Source organism: Cetorhinus maximus, chromosome 4, assembly GCF_964194155.1.
Source record: "Cetorhinus maximus chromosome 4, sCetMax3.hap1.1, whole genome shotgun sequence".
Classification (NCBI taxonomy): Eukaryota; Metazoa; Chordata; class Chondrichthyes; order Lamniformes; family Cetorhinidae; genus Cetorhinus; species Cetorhinus maximus.
The window spans coordinates 147,598,436-147,614,976 of record NC_135882.1 but is presented as its reverse complement, the minus strand read 5'-3'; the positions used below and the strand labels follow the sequence as shown (position 1 = coordinate 147,614,976).

At 45.4% G+C, this 16,541-nt stretch overlaps 1 protein-coding gene across 4 annotated transcripts in view; it reads left to right on the top strand.

Moving 5' to 3' along the window:
* The window catches only part of fam135b (family with sequence similarity 135 member B), a 471,310-nt gene that overhangs the window by 291,811 nt on the left and 162,958 nt on the right, over positions 1–16,541 (top strand). The gene's annotated exons all lie outside the window — the stretch shown is intronic.

Genomic DNA, 16,541 nt, shown 5'->3' with positions numbered 1-16,541 from the left:
TCCAAAAATAGTGGATTGTTTTATTTGTCTGTCAAACTCAGAGGAACCAGGGTCTAATGAGAGTGATGAGCTTAAAGTAATTAATATTAGTAAAGAGAAAAGTTCCGGAGAATTTAATGAGACTAAAATTGTCTGGACCTGATGGCTTACATCCAATGATTTTAAAAGAGGTGGCTGCAGTGGAAGTGGATACATTGATTTTTTTTTTAACCTGCCAGGATTCCTTCAAATTAGAAGGGTTCTCATGGATTCAAAGGTAGCTAATGTATCACTGCAATCAAGAAGGGTGGGAGAGAAAACACTATAGGCCAGAAGCCTGACATCAGTCATCTGGCAAATGCAAGGATCTATTATTAGCGAACTATTAAAAGGGCACTTAGAAAATCAACTCCCGAGCTCCGGGGCAGTGTAACTGGTCGGGTACCTCAAAGATACGCTGGGGAACCCCCCCAAGGATGTTCCCAGGTAAAGTTTGAAAGGCAATTGCTGGAAAGTGCAAACTTCCCTTGGACAATTGCCCTGCACTGGGAACCTTCCAAAAATGTCATGGTTCTGACTGTGTTACATCAATAGTTAACCAGAAAAAATTAGAAGGATTAAAACCACTTCTCAATTCTAGGTAACTATTGTACATACCCACACTTACCTCCCCACAGGAAACCCCCACCCCCTGATTACACCCCCCCATGGGGACTCCCCACCCCCACGAAAACTCCCAACCCCCTCGGGATATCCCCACCCCCCTTCCCCTCTCCATGGGAGGCCCCCCCCAACCACGGGATTCACCCTACCATGGGATTTCCTGCCCCCATGGGATTCTTTCACCCCCTCCCAATGCCCACCCCCTCCTGAGACACGACCTGGCCTGACTCCCTCCACCCCTGAGGCCCGACCTGACCCCCTTTTCCCCGATGCCCGTATTGACCCACCACCACCCCCCACCCCAAAATCTTACCCACTTCTACACTCACCTTCTCCTGGGCCTGTCAAGGACCTTTAAACTTGGCTGGACTTTTAACTTTGAAAATCCACCCCTTTCTCTGTCGACAGCCTGAGATGAAACCAGACATTTTGCAAGATTGGTCTCGTATTTGACCCCAAGAACAGCTTCCGACCACATTCCCTGTGCCATCATCAAGATGCCTATCCACATCCATAATATCATCCAACTTTGTTCCTGCCTCAGCTCATTTGCCACAGAAGCTGTCATTCATGCCTTTGTTACCTCTAGACTTGATTGTTCCCAATACACTCCTGGCTGACCTTCTGCATTTTACCCTCTGTAAACCTGAAGTCATTCAAAACTCTGCTGCTCATGTCCTTATTTGCACCTAGTCTTGTCCAGGAGATCAAACACAAAACCCTGTGTTTGCTGACCCACATTGGCTCCCGGTCAAATGTTGTCTTGATTTTAAAATTCTTATCCTTGTTTTCAAATCCCTCTAGGTCATAACCTTCCCTATTTCTCTCAGCCCGCTGAGATATCTGTGCTCATCTAATTCTGACCTCATGAACATCCTGAAATTTAATTTCTCTGCCTTTGGTGGCCATGACTGCAGCTGCCTAGGCTGTAAGATATGGAATCTCCTCCCTAAACCTCTCCGACTCTCCAACTGACTTTCTTCTTTTCAGATTCTACTTGAAACTTACCTCTTTGATGAAACCTTTGGCCATCTGTCCTAATTTCACCTTGCGTGGCTCAGTATCTAATTTTGCCTCATAACGGTCCTGTGAAATGTCTTGTTGCATTACATGAATGGGATATATAAGTTGTTGTTGATCAATTCTTGGGCCTCAGCTATTTACAATCTCATTCAATAATTTAGATGAGAGGCTCAAGGAATATATCCAAGTTTACTGACAACACAAAGCTAGTTGGGGAAGTAAGCTGTGAGGAGGACACAAAGAGGCTACAAAGGATTATAGAATGGATAATGATTGGGCAACAAGGTGGCAACTCATTAGAATATGGGGAAATTAGATTATATTCATGTTGGTGGGAACAACAGAAGGGCAGAATATTTTAGAAATATGAGAGACTAGTAAATGTTGTGAGGATTGGATTTGGGTCTCCTTGTACAGGAATCATAGACATTTTTCAACATGCAGGCACAGTAAGCAATTCAGAAGGTAAATAGAATGTTAGCCTGCATTGTAAGGGGCTGGTGTGTAAGAGCAATTTAAAGCCTTGCTGTAGTTATACTTTGATCTCCTTGCCTAGGGAAGGGTATACTCGCATGAGTGGGAGATGCAGAAAGGTTCACTAGGTTGATTTCTAGAATGAAAGAGTTGCCATATGAGGAGATATTGAGTAGAATGGGCCTATGTTCGCTGGTGTTTCACAGAATCAGAGGTGACCTCATTAAAATGTATAGTTAGCCTTAGTGTTGGTATAAGGGGTTAGTTATTTAGGACTGAGATGAGGAGAAATTTTTTCACTTGGGGGGGCTGTGAATTTTTGGAATTCTGTATCCCAGAGATCTGTTGAATGTAGACAAGACTTATATTGATAGATTTTTGGAAAATAAGGGAATAAAGGGAAATGGGTAATAAGGTGAGAATGTGAAATTGAGGTAGAATATTAGCCATGATCTTATTGAATGGCAGAGCAGGCTCAAGGGGCAGAATTTTTCTTTTGTTTGTTCATGGGATGTGGGTGTTGCTGCCTAGGCCAGCATTTATTGCCTACCCCTAATTACCCTTGCTCAGAGGGCATTTAAGAGTCAACCACATTGTTGTGGCTCTGGAGGCCAGACCAGGTAAGGACAGCAAATTTCCTTCCCTGAAGGGCATTAGTGAACCAGATGGGTTTTTACAGCAAGCAATGGTTTCATGGTCATCATCAGACTTTTAATTCCAGATTTTTATTGAATTCAAATTTCTCCAGCTGCTGTGGCGGGATTCAAACCCAGGTTCCCAGAACATTACCCTGGGTCTTGGGAATACTAGTCCAGTGACAAAACTCAGCAGGTCCGGCAGCACCTTTGACAAGAGAAACAGAGTTAACATTTTGGGTCCGTATGACTCCTCTTCAGAGCCAAAGAATGACCCACTCCTGCTTCTATTCCTTATGTCCTTACGTCCCACCATTGCCTGATGTTATTAACATGTTTTAACTTAGGAAAATAGTGAAATGGAGCGATTTAGGTTGAAATAATGCAGCCTAGAGCCTAGGCAGCTAAAAGCATGGCCTCCAGTGGTTGGGTGAAGGGGAGGAGGTAGCAGGATGCACAAGATGCCTAAGTCAGATGAACAGAAAATTTGGGAAAACAAAGGTTGTAGAGCTGATAATAGGGATGGGACATGGCAAGAAGGGAGTTAGACAAGGATGATAATTTTAAATTTGAAATGTTCTGTAACAGCTATCGTAGGTGAGCATGGACAATGATAATGGGCAACTGGAGCAGGATAAAATCTGATTTTGTCAGCAGAGGTTAGAAGAAATTCGCATTTGAAGAGGACGGAAGGTTGCCCAGGAGAATATTGAAATAGTCAGGCTGGAAGTAACAGAGGCAGGAATAAGGTTTCAGGGCCGAATGGGGAGTATATGGATCTCTCCCGAGCTCCCACCTATCCCTGACCTTCTATTTTGCTCCACCCCCTCTTAAACAATATAAATTCCATCACATTTCTACTTCTGTTTAGCTCTAAAGAATAGTCATACATACTTGAAACGTTAACTCTGTTTCTCTCTCCACAGATGCTGCCAGACCTGTTGAGTTTTTCCAGTATTTTCTGTTTTTGTTGGAGAGTATATGGGTTGGGAAGCTCAGTTTAGAGTCAAATAGTTCTGCAGGGTTGCGAGTAGCTGAGTTTAACCTGTAACTGTGGCTGAGAAGGAGGAGGGTGGAATCAGTGCTGAATAGAATGTTAACAAATTTCACAATCTGGCTCCAACATTACCTAAGGCATGGGAATAGACTCCTTACAAACTTTGAGGCAGTGGTGAGGTCGTTAGTGTTTCCAGTGTTTATCTGGTTGAAGTTGTACCTCATTCAAAACTAGATGTTAAGCAAGCTTTTGTTTTCTTAGATCCAAAATGGATGATCTCTCTACACTGAAATCCACTTGCCAACAAATTTGTCCACTCACTTGATCTGTCAAAGCCCCGTTGCAACTTCTACCTTCCAGCTGCTCCACCCATTATGTGACCTAACATAGTGTTGTCATCAAACTTAGTTATACAGCTCTCTCTTCTCATAAGACATTGACAAGTAGAGTGAAAAGCTGGATACAGATTATTTTTAATATTCATTCACAGGGTGTGGGCTTCGCTGGCTGGGCCAGCAATTATTGCCCATCCCTGGAATCACTTCTAGTCACACACTGCCAATTGGAATGCATACCCACTCTCCATATTCTCTTGTCTCTTACATCCTAACCATTTCACAATAGGTTGCCTCCAATTCCATGGGTTTCTGTTTTTGCTAACAACCTTTTGTGTGGAGCCTTATTGATGCCATATAAATAATATTCATAGACACTTCATTATCTACCATGTTAGTGACCTCCTCAAAAAATTTGATGAGGTTAGTTAGACTTACTGTTTATAAATCCATTTTTTTTCTCTGATCAGTTCATATTTGAACAAGTGCTTTGTCACTCTGTACCTAATGACAGATTCCTTTAATTCACCACGATAAATGAAAAGGCGTGATGGTGGATAGGCAATGGCTAATACTTAAGGAACAAAGGTATGCATTGCAACAGTTAGACATTCCTTTCTGGTGCAAAAACACAACAAAAAAGCAGCCCAACTACGGCTAACAAAAGAAATTAAAGATAGTGTTAGATCCAAAAGGAGTCATATAAAGTTGCTGGGAGAATCAGCAAGCCTGAGGATTGGAAGAAGTTTAGAATTCAGCAAAGGAGGGCCAAGAGATCGATTAAGAGTAATATGCAAGGAACATAAAAGTGGACTGTAGAAGCTTCTATAAATATGTAAAAAGAAAAAATAAATAGTGAAGACAAATATAGGTCCTTTACAGTCTGAAACAGAAGAATTTATAATGGAGAATAAGGATATGGCAGAACAATTAAACAACTACTTTAGTTCTGTCTTCACAGAGGAAAACACAAATAACTTCCCAGAATGCTAAGGAACCAAGGGTCTCATGAGAAGGAGGAATTGAAGCAAATTAGTATTACTAAAACAATAGTGCTGGAGAAATTAATGGTACAGAAAGTCGATAAATCCCCAGAGCCCGATAATCTACATCCCAGGGCACTAAAGGAGGTGGTCATGGAAATAGTGGATGTGTTGGTCATCTCCCAAAATTCTGTAGAGTCTGAACAGTCCTGGCAGATTGGAAGGTGGCAAATGTAACCCCACTATTTAAAAAAGGAGGGAAAGAGAAAACAGGGAATTACAGACCGTTTAGCCTAACATCAGTAGTAGGGAAAATGTTAGAGTCTATTATAAAGGGCGCTAAATAACAGAACATTTAGAAAATATCAACAGGATTAGACAAAGTCAACATGGATTTATGAAAGACAAATCATGTTTGACAAACCTACTGGAGTTTTTTGAGGACATAACTAGCAAAGTAGATAAGGGAGAACCAATGGATGTTGTGTATTTGGATTTTCAGAAAGCTTTGGATCAAGTCTCACATAAGAGGTTAGTGTGTAAAATTAAAGCATGTGGGTTTGGGGTAATATATTGACATGGATTGAGAATTGGTTAGCAGACAGGAAACGGAGAGTAGGAATAAATGGGTCTTTTTCAGAGTGGCAGGTGGTAACTAGTGGGGTACCTCAGGGATCAGTGCTTGGGGGCCAGCTATTCACAATATATACCAATGATTTGGATGAGGGAACTAAAGGTCATATTTCCGAGTTTGCTGATGACACAAAACTTGGTGACAATGTGAGTGGTGAAGAGGATGTTAAGAAGCTACAGGGCAATTTAGATAGGTTGAGTGAGTGGGCAAATACATGGCAGATGCAGTATAACATGGATAAATGTGAAGTTATCCATGATGGTAGGGAAAACAGAATGGCAGAGTATTACTTAAAAAGGATAGAGCGGGGAATGTTGATGTACAAAGGGACCTGGATGTCCTTGTACACCAATCACTGAAAGCAAGCATGCAGGTAAAGCAAGCAGTTAAGAAGGCAAATAGCATGTTGGCCTTCATTACGAGATGACTTGAGTACAGCAAGGATATCTTATTGCAGCTGTACAGGGCCTTGGTAAGACCACACCGAGAGTATTGTGTGCAGTTTTTGTCTCCTCACCTAAGAAAAGATGTACTTGCTGTACAGGGAGTGCAGCAAAGGTTCACCAGACTGTTTTCTGGGATGGCAGGATTGTCATATGAGAACAGATTGAGTCGACTAGGCCTGTAAAACATACCAAAGCTGAAAACTGTCCCCTTTGCACAGGGTTAGCGAACATTACTTAATATAAAGAGACTGAATGATGCTCATCCAAAATGGTCATCACGTATCAAGTGTAAAAGGTGGTCTCTCTGAACAGAGACAAAGCGAACTCATGTTTGGATGCTTGCAATTTGAAATGCAGTGAAGAAAACATGAGTCCATAGCCTAGCTATTTCTTAGCAAATTTAGGTTCACAAACTTGGATTGTGGGTTTAGATTGTCATTAATTCAGAGTAAATGAAAATTCTAGCTAATGATTTTGAATAGAAGCTTCATCAACATGTTGTCCTTTTTAAACATATACTTGATAGTAACAGCTTTTTTTTTTGCAAAAATATACTTTATTCATAAAATATCTTCAATCACATTCCAAACCATTTCAAAAACACCATTACAAGGGTACAATCCGGTTAAACTTTTACAAAATGTATCACCAGGTGCATCAGTACAAACAATATTACAATCATTTACAGCCTTTCATTTTGAGCTGTACAGCCCGAGGGGCTCTAAACAGTTCCCAGTCTCTCGGTGCGCTGTGGCAGAAAGGTCTTAGACAGCGACCCTTCCCCATTGCGCCTTTGCGGCAGCTGCCCCAAGCTTTAGTGCGTCCCTCAGCACGTAGTCCTGGACTTTGGATTGTGCCAGTCCGCAACAATCGGTCGGGGACAACTCTTTGTGCTGGAAGACCAACAAGTTTCGGGCAGACCAAAGCGCGTCTTTCACCGAGTTGATGATCCTCCAGCTGCAGTTGATGTTTGTCTCGGTGTGTGTCCCTGGGAACAGCCCGTAGAGCACAGAGTCCTGTGTCACAGAACTGCTCGGGATGAACCTCGACAGCAACCACTGCATCTCTCTCCAGACTTTCTTTGCAAAGGCACAATCCACAAGGAGGTGAACAACGGTCTCTTCCCCACCACAGCCACCTCGAGGGCAACGTGCAGAGGGGGTGAGCCTCCTGGCGTGTAGGAAGGATCTGACGGGGAGGGCCTTTCTCACCACCAGCCAAGCTACGTCTTGGTGCTTGTTGGAAAGTTCTGGCGATGAGGCATTCTGACAAATGACTTTGACAGTCTGCTCGGGGAACCATCCCACAGGGTCCACCCTCTCCTTTTCCCTCAGGGCCTCTAGGACGTTACGTGCTGACCACTGCCTGATGGACTTGTGGTCAAAGGTGTTTTTCTGCATAAATTTTTCCACCAGGGACAGGTGGTACGGCACGGTCCAACTACTTGGAGCGTTCCGCGGCAGCGTGGCCAGACCCATCCTTCGCAACACCGGGGACAGGTAGAACCTCAGCACGTAGTGACACTTGGTGTTTGCGTACTGAGGGTCTACGCACCGCTTAATGCAGCCACACACAAAGGTGGCCATCAGTATGAGGGCGATGTTGGGCACGTTTTTTCCCCCTTTATCTAGAGGATTGTACATCACGTCCCTGCGGACACGATCCATTTTCGACCTCCAGATAAAGCGGAAGATGGCTCGAGTGATCGCCATCGCGCAGGAGTCTGGAATGGGCCAGACCTGCGCCACGTACAGCAACAGCAAGAGTGCCTCACACCTGATGACCAGGTTCTTACCCGCAATGGAGAGGGAGCGTCGCTCCCACATGCCCAGTTTCCTTTTCACCATAGCCACTCGCTCCTTCCAGTTTCTAACGCATGCCCCGGTCCCTCCGAACCATATCCCCAGCACCTTCAGGCCGTCAGCCCTGACAGTGAAGGGGACAAAGGATCGGCCAGCCCAGTTCCCAAAGAACATGGCCTCGCTCTTCCCACGATTTACCTTGGCTCCCGAGGCCAGTTCGAACTGGTCGCAGATGTGCATCAGTCTGCGCACCGACAGCGGATCCGAGCAGAAGACGGCGACGTCGTCCATGTACAGGGAGGCTTTTACCTGAGTGCCTCCACTGCCTGGGATCGTCACTCCTCTTATGCCCGGATCCTTCCTGATGGACTCGGCAAAGGGTTCTATGCAACACACGAAAAGAACAGGCGAGAGAGGACAGCCCTGCCTGACTCCAGATTTAATCGGAAAGCTATCTGTTTCCCACCCATTGATTGAGACTGCGCTACTGATGTTAGTGTAGAGCAGTTGGATCCAATTTCGAATTCCCTCCCCAAACCCCATTTTGGAGAGCACATCCCCCATGTAGGTGTGCGATATTCTGTCAAAGGCCTTCTCCTGATCCAAGCTGATGAGGCAGCTGTTAGGCCTTTATTGTTATTCATTCATGGGTGCGGGTATTGCAGGCAAGGGCAGCATTTATTGATGAGTTGTCTTTTAACCTGCTGCAGTCAGTGTAATATAGGTATGCCCACAGTGTTGTTAGTAAGAAGTTCTAGGATTTTGACCCAGTGATAAGGATGGAATGTCAATATATTTCCAAGTCAGAATGAGGTGTGACTTAGAGGGGAACTTCCAGGTATTGGTATTCCCACGCCTGCTGCCCTTGTCCTTCTGGGTGTTAATTGCATATTGACTGTGTTCAACTGCAGGCAGGTAGTGGACAATAACTGGGGATTTACATGTTCCTATAAATAGACACTGACTTAAACTGTGGTTGTTAGGTTGGGAGGTGTTTGTTTGTAATCATTTCTATGTAAATAAATACCTGTGAAAGTGTGTAAAGATAGGCTCCAGTTAATCATTCACCAACTGGCTTTCTGGAATTAGAACATTGGATGTTAGAGGTCGGCAGTTTGGAATATGCTGTCAAAGGAGCCTTGGCGAGTTGTTGTAGTGGAATGTTGCTTTATCATACTAGATACTTCAGAAGCATAGATTCCCTGCAACTACAATAATGCATCAGCACTTACTGGACCTAAATTTGCTGAAAACTTATTGCCATATCAATGGTGCATCTCTTGTGCATGCCGTTAATATGGTGCGCAAATTCCAGCAAGTTGTGGTGTGAATGACTTTTGCCATTATATTTCTTGAATCTTTGCACCACTTCACCAAAAACAGCAAAAGTTACTCTGGCAGCAGAATCAATACATTGGTCGTGCTGCTTCATATTCACCCTCTCCTTGGTGTTACGCAGCCGCGTAGTCATGCAGAAAATTGTGGTGTAAATTTCACTGAAGGATTGGGGAGCACAACAATCTAACTTACTGCTGCTTTTGCCAATATTGCCTTTGACAGTGAATTCTGGCCCATTATACATGGAAGCTTTAACAATGTGTGTGCAGAGTCACATGTTCTGTACAGTTGATTAAACAGTTGTCATAACACCTGCAAACGTATTGTTCAAAGACACAGTAAAGAGCTAGTTGGAAGCAATTTTGCTTCTATTAAGACTGCACATTGTGTTCAGTCTGTTCCTAATTGATGTTTTGCAAATCTTTTAATCTGTATGTCACGACTGTGGTGTCATTGTTATGGCTGTCATTCGTTTGATGTATTTATTCCCAAGTATCTACTACTCTTTTAATCATAAGGATCACTGATCAAGGGTTCAAATTTTTAAAAATGTGTCCCTTAACATAACTCAAAAATGTGTCAAAGTGCTGAACTGTAACCCCTGGCTTCTCTGAATCACAAACCACCTTATTAAACCTGCCTCCATGCCTCTTCCACTCTCACCTCCAACAACAAGTGCAAGGAGCTCAATGACTTTTTTATCACAAAGGTTGAGACCGTCCATTCAGCTGCTACTGCCGCTTTCCTCCTTTCACCTAGCTCACCAGGAAAAATTTCACCTTTTTGTTATCGCTACCCAAGCTCTGAACTCAGATCTTTCTCTAGATTCTTTCCCATCTCCTGCCTAGCCCTCTGTCAGCTTATCTTGCCCAACAGACGAGCATACTGCTCCCTCAACCCATACTCTGACCAATCTGTTGAACACCCAACTTCCCTTCTGTATTACTAACTGTTCCCTTTCCTCATGCACCATCCCCCTCCCCTACAAACCTGTCATCATTAACCCTATCTTCAAAATTTCACCCCTGACCCCCCCCAACCACAATCCTAGCAAAGTATCGCCTGATCTCCAACCTCCATTTCCTCTGCTGAGTCCTTGAACATGTTGTTGTCTCCCAAATCTTTCCTGCAATTTCTATTTGTATGTATTCCTACAATTAGAGTTCTGACACCCCCATGGTACCTCTTATTAAAGTCAGAAATGACATTCCTGTTAGGTTGTGATAGAGTCGTGAGTTTCTCAGTATATCAAAAGGAAAATTAAAGAAAACATTCAAAACTTTTCAGAAAATGTCAATTAGTGTCCTTGTACCCAATACACTGACACAAAGTCCCGTGAACAAGTACAGTTAATGGAAACTCCCAGTGGTGATTAATTCTGTGGACAGGGCCTCCTTTCAGTGCAATGTTTTTAAAACTACTGCAAAAGATTGGGAAAACTCAAGCTGCACTGAATTCAATTTGTTCTTGAAAGGTCATCATCTTTTGCGCTGATTGGGAGCAGACACAGCACAATCAAGCAGAATCTCCACACCACTGCATGCAAGATGGTTGTAGGGTATCTATGCATTTCTAGTAGGAGATTACATTTTCAGGCAGAGAAGTGCAAGATAGGGTACTCTCCTCAAACATTACCAGATGCTGAGAGTTGAATTTACATTTTTAAAATCTATTACAAATCTATAAAAGATAGCCAGTGTAGAGTGTTAACTTTTGATCAGGCTCCTGACAGCATATTCCAAACCTGTGACCTCTGCCACCTAGAAAGACAAGGGCAGCAGAGTAATGGAACACCATCACCTGCAAGTTCCTCCCAAGCCTCCGACCATCCTGACTTGGAATTATATCCATTCCTTCATTGTCACCCAGGCAAAATCCTGGAAGTCCCACCCTAACAGCACTGAAGGTATAGCTACACCAAATGCACTGCAGCCGTTCAAGAAGGTGGCTCATCACCACCTTCTCAAAGGCAATGGGGGATGAGTGACAATAGCCAGAGATCTCACATTACATGAAAAAATTAAAGAATAAATGAACATGGTGGCTTGGCTTCAAATGGTGTGTTTTAAAAAGATATTGGGCGGAATCGTCCTAAGATTTGCACTAAGTGTGGTAGCAGACGGGAAAAAGGACATTTTACCTGCTGGCCGCAGTGGCGACCTTTTGCTCTGTATCACCCCAATCCCGCCATGCATTCCCGGGAAACATGCTGGATTGCTGGCGGGGCATCCTCTCATTCGCCCGTCCTGGCGTCACTTCAGGCCTTCGGTAAACCGGGCAACATATATAAAGGGTGTCCCCGCACAGAGCTAGCGCTCTCTAAGGGGTCAGAAGCTGCTATAATCATGGCTGCCAAAGGGAGGAAACATGCTGCCTCCAAATTTATCGATGCCTCCGTCGAGTGCCTGCTAGACGCAGTGGAGGCCCGCTGCAATATGTCCTCTACCCCAGCTGTGGGCGAAGGCCAGCAGGCAATGTCACCAATCCAGCATGTGAGGTAGTGGCAGCGGTGGTCAATGCCAACACCGTGCAAAAGAGGACAGCCACTCAGTGCTGAAAGAGGTTGAATGGTCTCCTCTGGTCCGCCAGGGTAAGTCACTCTTCTCATTGCTGTCAACTCAAACACTCACAAACCCATCACACATCCACAGGAATCTTACACCTCAAGGGACAACGCCACTAACTCTCTCATGCACCTTCACATCTCCATCAGGCTCATATCCTCTGGAGCTTGCGTCCTCATCCCATCCATGGCTCCACTCACCACACAAACATTCCACAAAGTGCCTTGCGTCCTACTCACACTCCATCTGTTTTCATGCAGGAGAAGCTGGCTCACAGCAGCAGGAAGAGGTCCCAGACCAGGGGTGGAGTGTTAGGCCCCTCACTCACTTTGAGGAGTGTGCCATCGCACTGACTGGTGAGGACATGGACTGTGCCTGCAGCGAGGTCGTAGGCAAACACCCATGTGAGGATCCTGCACCACATCATCCCTCTCTTAACACTACTGTGAGTGTTCTCTCTCCTGCTTTTGACTCTGCTGCCATGCACTAATCACCCCTACTTTGGTTCACAGGGAGGTCTGCCAAGCGACAGACACCACCAGACAGCCAGTCCCTCAGCTCCAGCCAAGAGGATACCTCCTCCACTGAAGAGCTGGAAATAAGCAGCTTGGAAGACCCGTCACAGCGCTTACCCAAACCCTCCACCAGCGCAGACACACACACCTTGGTGGGAGCTAGATCTGGTGGTCACCGCATGGACACGTGTCCGCAGCAGGAGGAGACAGGTTCAGCTGAGCTCCCCGGCACTGGGAGGACTGCTGGTGAAGAGGCATCTGTGAGGTTTGAGTCAGATGACAATCTTTCGGATTCTACCTTCAGCTCATCGTGGCGAGATGGCAAAAGGCTGGGGAATATCATGCAGAGCCCTCTGTTGGTAACCCTCAACAGAGTGACACGTGAGTCAGTGGAGTGCGTCCGCCTGCTCTCTGATGAAGTGGTGCCCACATGTGTGTGCATGGAGGTCTCCATGGGAAGGATGGTGGATGCCAGAGAGACGCTGGTCCAGCAGAAAATGGAGATGCTGGCAGACTGCACTCCATCGCAGTGGCTATTGGTGAGTTTCTGCAGTGACTACGCGAGAGGAAAAAGGGCACCTCGACATCCCTTCAGGTGCTCCTACCCATCAAGGAGTCAGGCTGGGGTCCTCAGGCATCCAAAGGGAGGAGGAGCGGCAGCTGGACACCCCTGGGTAATCCACTCAGGAATCTCAGAGGCTGTCCACTCCCTCCGAGTCCCCTTTGCCTGTGACCCCACTCAACGTCATCCTCTGTCACCACAGAGAGAGCAGCTGGCCCACAGGAGGACAGCCAAAGCAAACCAGGGCCCTTAAGGCCTCTGCTCTCCAGAGGTTACATGCCCAAGTCATCAGAGGCAACAGGGCCAACCATTGTAGAGGCTGTCTCCACCCCTGCTGCGGATGTCAGGGCAGCACCTAGAAGAAGTGGCAGGCCTGATCACAAGTGATTGCATGGATGAACACGTTTTGTCACTTTATAATCAGAAGATATATTTGCTTTCTCTGAATTAAGTGTAATGGTGTCTTTCAGCTTCATTTACAGGCTTTGCGAGTCCTCGCACTGCATTCCCACCTTCCCTCCCCATAGCAGTTCAGCTGCACGCAGCCAGCCCACGAGTGATTCTGGAGGGAGAAGTGTGCGTGTGACAGGGCCTTTTGGAGCTTTGTGCAAACACCCTCCCACATACGTGGATCCTTCCTCCATCGCACTCATCTCACTGTCCCGAGCATTTTCAATGCTGCCTGCTGGAGTTCGCTTTCAATTGTCCATCTGAGCAGACCTGCATCTCCGCCCATCCCAATGATCACACTCCCATACAGCACTTGTTCCCACCCAACACGAGGCTCTGCTCACTTTCGATTTTGCAAGATTGTAATAGTGAAGTATGTCTTCAGCTCCCCATCCTTTCTCCTCCCCCAGCCACCCATGTCCTTTCACCCATCAGTGTTGAACCCCCGACGTCAGTTGCCACATTCTCCCCCGTTCCACCGTCCTCCCTCTGTATTCCCTCCCAACCTCACCACCACCAAACATCCCCCCCACCCACCCATCACGACACCATTGCTCCTCTCCTCCCAACCTTACCCTCACCCCATCCCTCTACCTTCCTCTTCCAGTTAAACCTAGACCTTCCGCTTCCAGCACGCCCCGCCCCACCCCCCCACCCGGTACACTTCTCTCTCCCACTCACAGCTGATGTCCCAAAGCAGACCCTCAGCGGTGAGCTTCCACCTTCTGAGAGCTGCTTCGCGGTGGAGCCATGTCTATCTGAATCCACCCATCATGCGATGCACGTTCCCCCAGGGTCCGTTGGCGATAGGGCCCCAGCATCTTCTGTTCCTCGGATGTGAGCAAGGCCTTGACGGTATGTCGCGACTTCTGCACGTCACACTTGCCAAGACGAGTTCTGCACACGTGTTTTCCTGTCGACGTGGGTGGTAAATTTGACATGGGGGATAATCCTGGTGAGCAGGGCTTATAATAATATGCAGATGTATTAAAATGACGTTCCCAATGTTTGGCGGCGGGAATGGCGGCCCGCCATTGACGGGCGGAGCGGACAAAGGCAAACTGGTTTCACGACAGCGTGAAACTGATTTTTGCCCTTCCTGCCATATTGTCTGTTCACACCCGCTATAACGCCCAACGCCAACGGGCACGGAAAATTCCGCCCATTATGTTGTTTTCCTTCAACTGTATTTTAGCAATGGCTAGGACTGCTTTTATAGCCTTGTCATAGCGGGACATGTCTTCCTTTGTCTTTTTTAATAAGTTGCCTGCAGAGAGGTTTAATAATTTGATTCTGCTCTGCTAAGGGATCCTGTTTGATCTCCAGTTAATAGGCTGGACTTGTGTTTTCAGCAGCTGCAGGCAGGCCATCAGCAATTATTTCCAAACGTTGAGACTTCACTTATTCAAGCTGCCCCATCATTGTTCTTCTGTAACTGTAGTGCTGCAGAATGGCTTTTATTTCTAAGCCAGCTGCTTTGCCTTAATTTAGAAAGCTGACAGAGATGCTTTCCTGAAAGCTCAAAGTTTGCGAGTGCGAAGATTTCCATCTTGTGGGAGGTGGATGATGTATGTTGGCATGAAGAAACGTATCGAGTCTTATTTAATTGAGCCCTGGTGAATCGAACAGTATCAAAAGAGAGTGCATCTGAGAATGCTTGCACATTTCTGTCACGAAGAGAAGTATTGCACCACTGGGAGCAGAAGAGAATTATTTTTCCTCTACATTACAGCTCCAATTTTCTGCCCTCCTATACTGCCCTGTCTCATCTGTCTTTTAAGGAGATTGTAGAAGTGCTTATGATTCTTAGTCCAAATGATGATTGCTTGTCATTCCCTGCTAACCTAACTTGATTAAATATTTTCCACAGGCAGCTCGTTCATTCATAGATGGCATATTGCAAGCAGCCCAAATGATCCACCCACTTCAGTAGTAAGAAAAATTGAAATGGTGCAAGTCAACCTACTTAAATTGTACCTGCTATTGAGTCATGGAGCAGCTACAAAGAAGTCAGTTTGTGAGACTATCCAACCTTCTAGTCTTCAGGTAGAAATGGGAGGTATGATGGGTGATGAATGAGAACAGATTTGCTAAACATATTTTAGTTCCAGCTCCTGATCACTATTTTGGGACCCTCACTGAAATATATGTCTACAAGCACATGCAGGCAGGGTCATTGGCGAACTAAGATGTGATTTCCCCCCATGACTATGTGCCCTGCTGACTATCGGGTCCTGACCTTTGTCTTTTGTGACCGACGCAAATAGTTGTCTAGGTGGAATACATAGAGGAAGGTCAAGCAAGGAGGCTCATACTGCCACAGCAGAGCCTACCCGATCTCTTCTGACTATTTAAATCTCCTTGCCTGCTTATCCTTTATATGCTCTGCCAAGTACAAAGAGGCAAATCTTCCCCCCACATCCCCCCCGCTGGCCTTTTCCCACAAACAGGATAATGCATGAAGAGCAATCACTTAGATGTGATGTGGGAGGGCAGCCAGGACTGTCAAACTACATGTCAGCACGAGCCAAGAACATTAGGGGAGAGAGTGAAAACCAGCAGAGAGAGAGAAGAATCAAAAGCAAAAACAATTGATAAAAAAAAACTGAACATTAGCATAAACCCTGTTTAAAAAATACTGTGGTTTTCTTTATTGTGTTTTATAAATGTCACTTCAGAGCAGCTGGAGTGATTTCTGGAGGAGATCAGAGACACAAGTGCTTTGAAGCTGACCTGCAAAAAATAGATTGTCACTTTGATCGCACAAATCAGGTCATCAAACACGATTACTTCCTGCATGAATAATCAGAGAAAACATGTAAAAGCGAGATTAAGCAGATGTGATAAGATCTAATGCCTTACAGTAAGAATCGTTTGAGGTAGCTCATTCATCAAGAGTATTAAATTATCCAGCAAGTCTGCATTAAAAACTTTTGCTGCAGGAGCAGATGAATCATTATCATCGTGTATCTTTGGATTACGACCTTCACCGCATGTTTATTCAAATATTAAAAATGCATCCGTATCCATTTTCCCATTTAAATTCTAGTGGATTGCCTGCACCATTACTCGTGTTTTGGAAGGTTAGGAGCGTTCTTCTTCTCAGGCAACACCTCGAGGATGACTTGCTTCCACTCCGGC